This window comes from Panicum virgatum, chromosome 6K, assembly GCF_016808335.1.
Source record: "Panicum virgatum strain AP13 chromosome 6K, P.virgatum_v5, whole genome shotgun sequence".
Lineage (NCBI taxonomy): Eukaryota > Viridiplantae > Streptophyta > Magnoliopsida > Poales > Poaceae > Panicum > Panicum virgatum.
Genome location: NC_053141.1, coordinates 41,351,727 through 41,366,245, shown reverse-complemented (window position 1 = coordinate 41,366,245; position 14,519 = coordinate 41,351,727). Strand labels below are relative to the sequence as shown.

Sequence of the window (14,519 nt, the reverse complement as noted above, 5' to 3'; positions counted from 1 at the left end):
GACAATGACATGTTATCTTGGGCCGTGTTTGATTGCGCTCTGTAAAGTTTTTGAAAAGGCATTTTCTACATTTGAAGTACTAAACATAGACTAATCACAAAAATAATTACAGAACTCGTCTGTAAATCGCGAGACGAATCTAATGAGACTAATGAATCCGTCATTAGAGGTTATTTACTGTAGCATTAATGTAGCAATTTAGCATCTAGTTACAATGCGTTTTTTATTTCGTCTAGATTTAAGTCTCCATGCAGGTGTCGGATTTTTTTTGGAATTTTGGTTTATGCAACCAAACACGGCCTTGGTTCGTCTCACCCGGAAAACCTGCTGCGATTCTCTATGAAACTGTTTCAATTGCTGTTTTTTTAGTGAGGACAATATTACATTAGGTGATCTGGTTGTGAGAGATCAGGTTTGTGTTCACTTCTCGTCCTTGATTCCACATGAAACGAGGGGAGAGGAAGGGCCATCGCTGTTACATCTCGTCCTTTGATTCCACATGAAACGAACTGATGATGGACTACGAGAGAATAAGCGATGATTGTTCATAGAGGTGCTTATAGCAGAAGGGGACATAACAGATGCAAACTAATTTTTTTCGTAGAAACTATACAAATTTACGGAAAAGGTTAGTTTGCACATAATATGTTCCCATAGCAGAAAGACAACGTATGAGGTGCAAACCAATCTCTTCGTGCAAACTATAGAAACTTCAATCTGAGTCATTGGGTCAACATTTAAGGGGTATGGGAGATTGAGTAATTTTACAACCTGGACCTGCCCTTGGATTGGGCAATCACACTTTTACAAATTCACACTCCCACCTCTCTGCGCCCCTTCCCTTAGATGTTGATCTGATGTCCCAGACTGAAATTTTCATAGTTTGCACATAAAGGTTGGTTTGCACCTAATATGTTCCTGGCAGAAATTGTGAAGAAACTGAGCTAGTAGTAACTATCTTGTGCTTGTAGCGCCACCAAAAACAGCAAGTAACACAATGCAGTTCAAACAATTAACGTCAGGAACGACCTGAACATTTTCCGTTTACAAGGTTTAAGGCGCCAAGAATTTTGAGTAGAACGACCTTCTTCAGCATGCGTACCACGTCTTCCAGGTCCCCGTGCGAGCTCCCGCCCTCCGCTAGTGCCGCCGCCGCCTTCTTGCTAAGCTCCGCCGAGCGCGCCCTCATGGGCTTCCCCGATCGCGGCGGCGATCGCGTCCGCCATCTGTCCAGCGTCTGGTACCGTCTCGTCGCCCTCCGCCACGGGCATGGCCACGCCGGCCCCCGCGACCAGCCATGCGTTCGTGAACTGCTCGGCGCCCATCGGCCACGTCAGCAGCGCCACGCTGGCGGCCGTCGCCTCGAGCACCGAGTTCCAGCCCCAGTGCGTCAGGAACCACTCCACGGCGCGGTGGCGCAGGATCTCCACCTGCGGCGCCCACCCACGGATCACCGCTGATCCCCCGCGAGGTCGTCGCCGCCTCAAACCCCTCCGGCACGGCGGTGCCGCTCCTCACCGCCCACACGAACGCGGCCGAGCTCCGCGCCAGCGCGGCGGCGACGCAGACCGCCTGCGGTGGCGACAGAGCGTGCTGCGTCCCGAAGCTGACGTACATGACGGAGCCGTCGGGGAACGAGTCCAGCCACGCGGCCACGCTCGCCGCCGGCACCGCGGGTTTCCCTCCACGCCGGTCGCCGGAGATGCTCACAGCGTCGGAAAGTGGGCCCACCGCGAAGACCCGCTTCCCCATCAGGTCGGGGAGCGCGCGCTCAACGTAGGCGCCGTCGAGCGCCGCGAACGAGTTGGCGACGAAGCACTCGCTGCCCAGGTTCCATAGAAAGAACTGGCGGATCGCCTCGGAGACCTCGTCGCCGGCCACGTGCTGCGTGAACAGCCACGACAGCTGCCGCCACGGGAAGCTAGGCGCGCCCGGGATGTCCGGGAACGTGACCGGCTCGTCCGCGTCCTCCGGGCGGCGCCTGCTCAGAGGGAGTGCGCCACGGCGAGGTAGATGTGACGGAACCGCCAAATTAACACTCTAAATTAAGCATAATGGCCGTCATTTGAACACATCAGACGCATTAACTTAATATTTTAATTTGACGGTCCTTTCTCAACCCACGGCCCGATCGAAACAACACCGGAAGTCCCACGCGAAGGCGGGCGCAGATGGTATAAGCACGACAAAATACTTGAAAATATACAAGGATGACAACCGATAACGAGAGTTTCACATATTAAGTTCCAAACACAAGCTCACATAATTTACATAAATTACATAATTTACAAACTTTACATAGCGTAGCCAAACTCAAATGGAAAAGAAATCATACAACTACATTACTTCACTGGTTCAGTTCTAACACCACCGGTCAGACCGGTACGTCTCACCGGTCAGACCAGTGCTACCTGGCCTAACCAACCACCGGTCAGACCGGTCCACTGATCGGTCAGACCAGTCAAAACAAAACTGAGGGCTGCACACCCTGTCCTCAAGTGTGCAACCCGCCAAATCCCTAATCTAAGGGTCTCTATCCACCACTTCCCACCCCTCCGCATCTCTGCGGATGAATTTGATGTAGCAGGGGTAGAAATCAACGTCCGGGTGTCCTGTAACAAAAATTGGTGGCAACAAACCCGGAGCAACTAATACTCAGCAAGACTTACCCGACCAGTGGGTATAACTTAGTCCACATACCTAGACATGCGAGGCTTTTGGCTGGTGGTTAATTTTGCAGAACAAACACTAGAAGTAAGTCCTTATTTTTTCAAGTTTTAGCTCCCAATTATATCAATAAACTGACTAACCATCTATGATTTGCAAGGCTACAACAATCAAGGTGAGCAAACATTTATTAAATAATATCAGCCTCATTGCATCTCATCTCATCTCATTCTTATTCCAATTCCTTTCTACGATGTGACCAAAAGATCAAAGCCCTCATAACCGCGTGACACGGCGAATCGATTCGATTTAACCTTGCAAGGTGGACCTAACCAACACGGTACGCAAAAGCCCCATCGGACCCCACGCACCAACCTTTCCCCTCCCCGCCACGAACTACAGGAACCAGCCCAACGACATATGGTCAGCCGAGCTCAACATGAGACCACCAAAAGTAAACATATGCATCCCCATTTCTCCGCGACTACTCGACTACCCCAGGAGTTGGGTGCGGGTTCCTGTACTTTCGAAGCAAAGCAGTACTCGGCTTACCGGTTTCGACTACCTCCTACTCCCGGCATGCGGTTAGTACAGTTCAATCCCCGATCAGCACAGCCGACAACGGAACGGTTCTTAATCAACACAGATGGGGCTACACCTTCCCCCATCCGGTCTCCCATCCCATACCTTCCATCTTGAATATAATAATTCATATACTATAATATAAAGGCATCCTATATCTCGCGAGTGACAGAAATATCACTCGACTTCTATCGAGCCCTATTAAGCATAGCAGTGTTAACGACCTATTCATACTAGTATAAGGCCCAGAAAAACCTAGGGATCACGAAACTAAGGTTTCAAATAATTCCTAAACCTAATGCATAATTATTAGAGACATATATAGGTGTCATAATTTGAAATAGTAGGATGTGCACCGGGGCTTGCCTTGAGTCTGCTGCTCAGCACTAGGGTGAGTTGGGCCTTGGGCCGACTCCTCGCGAGCCTCCTGCTGCGGGTCTTGCCCCTGGGGCTCCTGTGGCTCCGCAACAACTTCGTATACCACCTCCTCTGCCACGGCTACTACACGTATGCATATGATATGAGTTAATGCAAATATGATTTTATAATTACAATTAACCATCGACCGAGTACAACTACTAAGGATCTACCCCAATTTTTCTTGTCCACCCAAAAATACCCAAAAACCCGGAGTTTCCGGACACCTGCTCGGAGTATCCGGACACCAAGTCCAGAGAATCCGGACCTAAACCCGGAATGTCTAAACCACCACAAACCCGGAGTATCCGAACCAATGGTCGGATTGTCCGGACCCCTACCGGTCAGACCGGTCCCTCCGACCGGTCAGACCGGTCCTGCCCAGATCAAAACCTAGAATCCTTAGCACGGAAAAAATCGCCTACAAATTCTAAAACCCTTCTAGGTACTAGTTCAGGGATACATTTGGACGTTTTTGACCAGAGGAAATCTCCTAAAACCTCTTAGGAAAAGAGATCGGCCGACACAAGCGTCATACCTTGAGTGAGCTCCTTTGTGCACAAGAACTTGAATCCCGGCCACCCCAGGGAGGAAATCGTGGGAAGGGTGATCCACCACGCCGATTTGATCCTTCCTTGGACTTGGAATCAAGTGGAAAGGGTGGATTGGTGGATTTGGGCTTGGAGAGAGGGAGAGCTCGGGGTGGGAGCGTGAGGGAGCTGAGGGAGGTGGGTGAACTGATGAGGAAGAGAGAGTGAGTGATTTACATGTCAGACCGGTCAGACCGATTGCCCCGACCGGTCCGGCTGAGCTGAGACCAAAAACTGTGGTTTTGTGAAGTTTGGTCGTATGGGTTTGTAACTAATGGCTGTGCTTAATCCTAATTATCAGTGATTAACACCTGAGGTATTACAATCCCTCCCCCTAAAAGAAATCTCATCCCGAGATTTAATGAAGAAGTTAAATTTAGAGGTAGATAGGAAATTAGGTACCTTGGTAGGCTTGGAACAATTCCGGATATTTAGATTTAAGAAACTCTTCAGTTTCCCATGTGGCTTCTCGCTCGGAGTGGTTGCTCCATTGTACCTTATAGAATTTACTGGTTTGATTTCGAGTAACTCGAGTCTTGAAGTCAAAAATTTTGACCGGGTGCTCTGGATAGACGAGATCCGGCTCCAAGTGTAACTTCTCCATCTCAACAACATCAGTTGGAACTCGAAGACATTTTCTGAGCTGGGACACATGAAAGATATTGTGGACCACCGACAAATGCGGGAAAAGTTCCACACGATATGCCACCGGCCCACAACGCTCAGTGATAGGAAAAGGCCCAACATAACAGGGTGCTAATTTGCCTCTCATGCCAAACCGCTGCACACCCTTCATTGGAGACACCCGAAGGTAAACATGATCACCAACTTCAAAAATCAGAGGCCAGCGCCTCTTATCTGCATAGCTCTTTTGGCGGGCCTGGGTAGTTTTCAAATTTGCCTGTATAAGGCGGACCTGGTCTTCTGCTTCCCAACCAAATCGGGCCCAAAGAAATTCCGCTCACCAGCTTCTGACCAATTTAGTGGAGTCCTGCATCTCCATCCATACAAGGCTTCAAAGGGTGCCATTTTGATACTTTCTTGATAGCTATTGTTGTAAGAAAATTCAGCGAGTGGCAGACACTCATCCCATTTCTTACTATATGAAAGCACACAGGCCCGCAGCATATCTTCCAGAATTTGATTAACTCTCTCAGTTTGACCATCGGTCTGAGGATGATAAGCTGAACTGCGGATCAATCGTGTGCCCAAAGCGGCATGGAATTGTTCCCAAAACCGTGCAATGAATTGCGCACCACGATATGAAATAATGGTTTTAGGAATCCCATGAAGACTCACAATACGGTCCAGCTATAGCTGGGCATACTGCCTTGCCGTATAGGAGGTCTTGACCGGAAGTAAATGAGCTACCTTTGTAAATCGATCAACTATTACCCAAATAGAATCATACCCTTTAGAGGTGTTGGGTAGTCCGACAATAAAATTCATACTGACATCCTCCCATTTTCCTGATGGAATATTCAAAGGTTGAAGCATACCGGTGGGCTTCAAATGGCTTGCTTTGACCCTTCTGCAGGTGTCACACTCGGACACATATTTAGCAATTTCTCGCTTCATCCTCGTCCACCAAAACCTCTGTTTCAAATCTTGGTACATTTTATTGCTGCCCGGGTGGATTGAGTATCTAGAAAGGTGAGTTTTATCAAGAATCTGCTCCCTAAGCTCCAAATCTTTAGGTACCACTAATCGATTCTTGAACCATAACACCCCCTCATTATCTTGATGAAAACACTGAACTCTGGGATCATTTTCACTGAGCCTCTGTCTAATCTTACCCATGCCCACATCGTTTTTCTTTGCAGCAATAATCTGATCTCGAAGTGTAGGGATAAGGGTAATATTAGCAATTGTGCCTTTAGATACAATAGCCAAATTCATCTTCTCCATTTCTTGGCATAAAGTTTCTTTTAGAACTGTAGCTGAGACACAGCTGCAACTCGCCTTGCGACTCAGTTCATCGGCAACGACATTAGCCTTGCCGGGGTGATAATGAATCTCCAGATCATAGTCCTTGATCAATTCTAACCACCGCCTCTGGCGCAAATTTAGCTCACTCTGGGTAAAGATATACTTGAGACTCTTGTGGTCTGAGTATATATGCACCGGATTGCCCAGAAGGTAATGTCGCCAAATCTTTAAGGCATGCACCACTGTTGCTAGCTCCAGGTCATGGGTAGCATAATTCTCCTCATGCCGCCTGAGAGCTCTGGAAGCATAAGCAATTACCCTCTGATCTTGCATGAGTACACAGCCGAGACCCATGCCTAATGAACTACAATAAATATCAAATGGCCCAGGAATAACAGGCTGAGTCAAAACAAAAGTGAGAACGCAGCGAAAACTCGTACCTGATGCATCACAATATACATCAAAGGGCCGAGTAATATCCGGCTGAGCCAGGATAGGGGCAGACGTCAGAAGCTTTCTCAGGGTCTGAAAAGCCTGCTCACATTTGTCATCCCAATTAAATCTCACCTCTTTCTTGAGTAATTCAGTCGTGGGTCTAGCAATTTTTGAAAAGTCTGGTACAAATCGGCGATAATAACCTGCTAGCCCAAGGAAACTCTGGATCTCTGAAACAGACTCCGGAGTCTTCCAATTCAATACATCTTGAATCTTGCTGGGGTCCACAGAAATACCTGCCTCAAAGATAATATGGCCCAAAAACTGGACTTCCTTGAGCCAGAAATCACATTTACTGAATTTAGCATACAACTTGTGCTGTCTGAGACGCTGGAGAATAATGCGAAGGTGTTCAGCATGTTCTTCTTCATTCTTGGAATATATAAGGATGTCGTCAATGAAAACCACGACAAACTTATCCAACTCAGGCATGAATACCGAGTTCATGAGGTACATGAAGTGAGCAGGGGCATTTGTTAGCCCAAAAGGCATGACTAGATATTCATACATCCCATATCTAGTGGAGAAGGCCGTCTTGGGAATATCTTCATCTCTAATTGTTATCTGATGATAAGCAGAGCGGAGATCAATTTTTGAAAATACCCGAGCCCCGAATAGCTGATCAAACAAGATGTCGATTCGGGGGAGTGGGTATTTATTCTTGATTGTGACAGCATTCAAAAGTCTGTAGTCCACACACAACATGAGGCTTTGATCTTTCTTTTTAACAAAGATTGCTGGATAGCCCCAAGGTGAAGTGCTAGGACGGATATACCTCTTATCAAGCAACTCTTGCAATTGCTTCTTTAGCTCGGCTAGCTCATTGGGTGGCATACGATAGGGTCTTCTAGAGATGGGTGCCGTGCCCGGTTGCAACTCAATGGCAAACTCCACATTTCGATCCGGTGGCATGCCAGGCAAATCATCCGAAAAAACATCCGGGTATTCACATACCACCGGTATGTCAGCCAAAGTCTTGCCCTCAACCTGATTCAGCATAGGAGTCACTGATATGTGATCCCTCAAGTTCAAGGTCATACTACCATGAATAGAAGATTTGATGTGCACAGATTATGAGGTCGTGTCCAGAATAACTCGCTGACCTTCCATCCAATTCATGCCCAATATAATATCTATCCTTGATGTTGGTAACATTATCAGGGCTGTAGGAAAAAAAATTTCCAAGCAAATGCAGGGGGTACTTGCTTGACAAACTGATTAGTGATCAACTTTCCCCTAGGTGAGTGAATATGATACGGCTTGGGCATGCTCTCTATCTTCAGCCCCAATCTAACCGCACATTCTTTGCTAATAAAAGTATGGGATGCCCCTGAATCAAATAATACTGTAACGGGTTGATCGTTTACTGAGAACGGACCCGCCATCACTGGAGCTCCCTCAGGAATACCCTCGAGGGTGGTGTAGTGCACTTGCCCCGGCTTGAAATGAGCCACGTGATGCTTTTGGCTCTGCTGACCGGACTGCTGGCCCTGCTTTGGTGGCATCGGGCAGTTCCGTGCAAAGTGCCCCGGCTACCCACAGTTGTAACACGGAAACAAATTGGGGCATATCCCCGGCTGCTGCACCCAGACCTTCTGCTCGCTCTGCTGAGGAACAGGAGGCCTGACCGTCCCCTGAGGCTGTGTGTACTGGAGTGGCCGATACCCCCACTGCTGCTGTGGCTGGTGCTGAAAGGGGGCTCTCTGTGGGCCTGACTGGACAAGGCGAAACCGTTGTGGGGTGCTGCTCAAAGATCCTGCTTCCGGTGCTTTTCTCTTTTTCTCTGCCTTATGAGCCAGGTGGGCGTCCTCCTGTATGATAGCCCCATTGACTAGCTCACTAAAGCTGTCAAACTTGACCATCGCCAAGCGATCCTGGAGCTTGCTGCTAAGCCCCTGCCTGAAGCAGGCCTGCTTCTTCTCATCGGTGTCCACATGGTACCCGGCATACTGTGACAGGGTGTTGAAAGCCTGGGAATATTGTAGCACACTGTTATTGCCCTGCTTCAGGGCCAAGAACTCCGTGAGTTTTCTTCTGATCACCCCTGCTGGGATGTGATGTGCCCTTAATGCTTCTTTAAACTGGGCCCAGGTGAACCGAGTGTCCGCCAGGAACATGGCCACGTGATTCTCCCACCATGTGCGTGCGGGGCCCTTCAACTGCTGGGCTGCCAATCCTGTTTTATCCCCATCGTTGTATGAGTGCAGGGTAAACTTGGACTCAATATTCCGAAGCCAGCTGTCCGCCTCCAATGGTTCATCCGCCTTATGGAAGAGCGGTGGCTTAGTAGCCAGAAACTCCGGATATCCAGGAGTAGGGGGCTGGTGGTGATGTTCGTGCCGCTGTGCCCTGCCCTGCTCCACAATCTCCCGGAGGAGTCCCGTCTGCACATCGCGTCCGGTGAGCATGGCCGCAATGGCCTGGGCCAAATCAGGAGGGTTCGGTGGTCTGGCCATTCTGTATTCAACCATGATTAGATTAGTCCCATGATTTTGATTACAAAACAATCAACCATGGAAGAATGCAGGAAGCATAAATTAAATAAAAAAGCCGGAAATTTTTGCAACCAAATCTGGACTATCCGGATTCTCATCCGAAATATCGGGACACCCACCCGGACTATCCGGACCTATGTCCGGAGTATCCGGTTACACTCGTGATGTTTCACACCGTTTCCCCCCCTCAAAATGCAAGAATCTTTTTAAATCAATGAATGGCATGATGCACAATGCATGATCGTCCTACGATAATCCTCTCATCTCCAAAACCAATAATCTAGCCACAACCCTAACATTAACCATATACAAGGCTATTACAAATAATCCCGCCCACACTACTAATTAACCTTTTATCTTAAGTTGAAATTCGTTTTTAAGTCGTAAAAACCTCAAAATTAGTCATGCTCGTACTACCCCCAGTGCGTTTCGGCTTTGATACTAGCTGTGACGGAACCGCCAAATTAAAACTCTAAATTAAGCGTAATGGTCGTCATTTGAACACATCGGGCGCATTAGCTTAATGGTTTAATTTGACGGTCCTTTCTCAACACACGGCCTGATCGAAACAACACCGGAAGTCTCACGCGAAGGCAGGCGCATATGGTATAAGCCCGACAAAATACTTGAAAATATACAAGGATGACAACTGATAACGAGAGTTTCACATATTAAGTTCCAAACACAAGCTCACATAATTTACATAAATTACATAATTTACAAACTTTACATAGCGTAGCCAAACTCAAATAGAAAAGAAAACATACAACTACATTACTTCACTGGTTCAGTTCTAACACCACCGGTCAGATCGGTACGTCTCACTGGTCAAACCGGTGCTACCTGGCCTAACCAACCATCGGTCAGACCGGTCCACTGACCGGTCAAAAAAAAACTGAGGGCTGCACACCCTGCCCTCAAGTGTGCAACCCGCCAAATCCCTAATCTAAGGGTCTCTATCCACCACTTCCCACCCCTCCGCATCTCTGCGGATGAATTTGACGCAGCAGGGGCAGAAATCAACGTCCGGGTGTCCTGTCACAAAAATTGGTGGCAACAAACCCTGAGCAACTAATACTCAGCAAGACTTACCCGACTAGTGGGTATAACTTAGTCCACATACCTAGACATGCGAGGCTTTTGGATGGTGATTAATTTTGCAGAACAAGCACTAGATGTAAGTCCTTATTTTTCCAAGTTTTAGCTCCCAATTATATCAATAAGCTGACTAACCATCTATGATTTGCAAGGCTACAATAATCAAGGTGAGCAAACATTTATTAAATAATATCAGCCCTCATTGCATCTCATCTCATTCTTATTCCAATTTCTTTCTACCATGTGACCAAGAGATCAAGGCCCTCATAACCGCGAGACACGGCGAATCAATTCGATTTAACCTTGCAAGGTGGACCTAACCAACACGGCACGCAAAAGCCCAATCGGACCCCACGCACCGACCTTTCCCCTCCCCGCCTCGAACTACAGGAACCAGCCCAACGATATATGGTCAGCTGAGCTCAACGTGAGACCACCAAAAGTTAACATATGCATCCCCATTTCTCCGCGACTACTCGACTACCCCAGGAGTTGGGTGCGGGTTCTTGTACTTTCGAAGCAAAGCAATACTCGGCTTACCGGTTTCGACTACCTCCTACTCCCGGCATGCAGTTAGTACAGTTCAATCCCCGATCAGCACAGCCGACAACGGAACGGTCATTAATCAACACAGATGGGGCTACACCTTCCCCCATCCGGTCTCCCATCCCATACCTTCCATCTTGAATATAATAATTCATATACTATAATATAAAGACATCCTATATCTTGCGAGTGACAGAAATATCACTCGACTTCTATAGAGCCCTATTAAGCATTGCAGTGCTAACGACCTATTCATACTAGTATAAGGCCCAGGAAAACCTAGGGATCATGCAACTAAGGTTTCAAACAATTCCTAAACCAAATGCATAGTTATTAGAGACATATATAGGTGTCATAATTTGAAATAGTAGGATGTGCACCGGGCTTGCCTTGAGTCTGCTGCTCAGCACTAGGGTGAGTTGGGCCTTGGGCCGACTCCTCGCGAGCCTCCTGCTGCGGGGCTTGCCCCTGGGGCTCCTGTGGCTCCGCAACTACTTCGTATACCACCTCCTCTGCTGCGGCTGCTACACGTATGCATATGATATGAGTTAATGCAAATACGATTTTATAATTACAATTAACCATCGACCGAGTACAACTACTAAGGATCTACCCCAATTGCTCTTGTCCACTCAAAAATACCCAAAAACCCGGAGTATCCGGACACCTGCTCGGAGTATCCGGACTCCCAAGTCCGGAGAATCCGAACCTAAACCCGGTATGTCTAAACCACCACAAACCCGGAGTATCCGAACCAATGGCCGGACTGTCCGGACCCCTACCGGTCAGACCGGTCCCTCCGACTGGTCAGACTGGTCCTGCCCAGATCAAAACCTAGAATCCTTGGCGCAGCAAAAATTGCCCACAAATTCTAAAACCCTTCTAGGTACTAGTTCAGGGATACATTTGAACGTTTTTGACCATAGAAAATCTCCTAAAACCTCCTAGGAAAAGAGATCGGCCGACACAAGCGTCATACCTTGAGTGAGCTCCTTTGTGCACAAGAACTTAAATCCCGGCCACCCCAGGGAGGAAATCGTGGGAAGGGTGATCCACCACGCCGATTTGATACTTCCTTGGACTTGGAATCAAGTGGAAAGGGTGGATTGGTGGATTTGGGTTTGGAGAGAGGGAGAGCTCGGGGTGGGAGCGTGAGGGAGCTGAGGGAGGTGGGTGAATTGATGAGGAAGAGAGAGTGAGTGATTTAAATGTTGTGGGCCCAACCAGTTGAACCCAGTTCACCCGGTCAGACCGGTTGCCCCGACCGGTCCGGCTGAGCTGATACCAAAAACTTTGGTTTTGTGAAGTTTGGTCGTATGAGTTTGTAACTAATGGCTGTGCTTAACCCTAATTATCAGTGATTAACACTAGAGGTGTCACAGTAGAGCGCGTTGGAGGTCGAGAACGTGACGTGCGGCATGCCGAGCTCTGCCGCGAGCGGCCGCGTCCACCCCGTGAACAGTCCGGAGACAACGGCCGTGACGCGGTGGCTCTGCGCCCTGCACCATGCGAGGAGCGGCGCGCGGAGGGCGGCGAGGGAGACTATGAACGGTCGGAAGAGGTGGCGCGGGAGGTCCCTGGTGTTCTCGGCGCCGCCGCACCCGGGCGGGAGGAGGGGCGAGGAGGGGAAAGGCAGCGTGACCGCGCCCACAGACGGGTACGCCGCGAGCAGAGGCTCCAGGAGCGGGGCGTTGCCCGCCGTGACGGCGATGGTGACCGCGACCCTCCGCGCGGGGAGCAGCGCCGCAAGGTCGAGGAGCGGGAGCATATGGCCCTGTGCCGTGTATGGCACGGCAAGCACGTGCGCCTTGCCATCGCCGCCGCTGCTTTGAGCTGCGTAGGTATGTGGGGGTGCGGCCATAGACGATGGTCGATGGCAATGCACAGCTCCGAGAGGAACAGTAGTTCTTGCCTTGTCTTGTGTTGTGCAGATCAATCGACGGAAACGTACATATAGCTTGGTACATCAATGAAAAGAAGACACATGATGACGACGGCTACAGTAATCACTGTGTCACGGCTACTGAAGAGGAACCCAGGAAGGTTCACAACTCACGAGTCACAAAGGAAAATTCATGCACAACGAGATGTTCTGCTCAACCAACCACTCAACCATATCCATGGGGATGATGATTAATGTCCATGGTAAGGCGAACTACTCCCTCCATACAACAAAACCATTTAGAAAATTTCAGATATACTGCTAGTAGTGTAACATGACTATGCTATCCCTAAGGCCAATCTCAGTAGGAGTTTTATGGACACAATTACCTAGACTGAGAACTAGGTAACTGTGCCAGATGAGTTTCATGGTGATGAAACTCTCCTCACATCCCATGAAACTCTAGCCTTCTCTCTCCTTGCTACGTCAGCAAAAATGATGGTATTTAATGTCATGAAACCCTCCATGAAACTCCCATTGAGACTGACCTAATTAACGACAGCAGTTCTGATTGAAGATCGCGTTGTTTATGTGGATCGCTATATCCTCAATAAATACAAAGTATTAGAATTAGAAAAGTAACATCCACATGAACATTTGATTGGCTCTTTACTCTTCTCAATGCAATTATTTCTTAGTATTTTATATTATTTTAATTAGATGGACTTTACTCCAATCTAAACGAACAGTCTTTGTGAGATAAAATTTGAAGATTAAATGAACAATCTTTGCAGGACGGAAAGAATACTATACAAGAGTCTAGAGGTGCGGTGCGCGTCGTGGATTCAAAAATCCGAGCTCGCCGGGATTCAAATGAAAACAACGTGACATACTACAGTGAATCTCGACCCTCCAAAACCAATCCAGCGACTCCACTCCATGGGCTCGCACACAATATTTGCCGTTTGGGCCTCAGAGCAACTCCAGTCCATACGAAAATTTAGTCTGTGGACATAAAAAATCAATCTCCAGCAATGGAAGTAAATGGGCTGCCATTTTGATAGGTCTTTCAAATTTCTCTCCCCATCCCCCAATTTGGTGGCCCTCTATTTGGGCTATCAACTGTTGGAAGCCTAATTTACTTAGCCTGCTGAAATGGAGGTCCATATTTGGATAATTAAAATTTAAAAGTGGAATTCTAAATAAGTATTTGCTCAACCAAATTTAAAAGCCCTACTAGAGTTGCTCTAACAGCCGGCAGACGGCTCTCAATCCCGTGCGCCGGCAGCCGACAGATGTTGTGACATGTCTATACTATGTCACCCAATCTGAGTTCGTCCAAGGCACGTCCAAAGGGAGCAGATAAAAAGAAGAAAAGGATCGGCAGCTCACGTGCAACTGCAAAACTAGCGTGCGCAGGCAGCAGTCCTGCTGGCTACTCCTACAACTCGCCCCGGCCGTTGAACTGCGAGAGGGCAGGGCGTGCCGTGTTGCCTTTTTTTCGCGACCGTGACTTAGCATGTTTTTCATTAAGAAGAAAGCAGTTACAGACACAATCTTGATGCGGCCAAACAGAGCTTGACAAACACAAGAGCACAAAAGACTAAAAATAGAGAAACACTAAAAAAAACACACACAGGCGAAAACTCCCACCAACACCACAGCCAGTAAGCAACATGAGAGAGGACAACACACTCAAACCACAAACCTAAAGAGCCCACACCAGCTTACAACCGAACCTGCAAAAAAGATCCTACAACATCACTAAGGTTGCCCAGCAATCGTCACAACATCATGAACCCCGACGGCAAAGCATCC

General features: G+C 48.2%; 1 pseudogene; it reads right to left on the bottom strand.

The window, feature by feature from the left end:
- Positions 1–1,018: 1,018 nt before the first annotated feature.
- On the bottom strand, positions 1,019–12,680 carry LOC120713499 (annotated as a pseudogene).
- Positions 12,681–14,519: the final 1,839 nt, after the last annotated feature.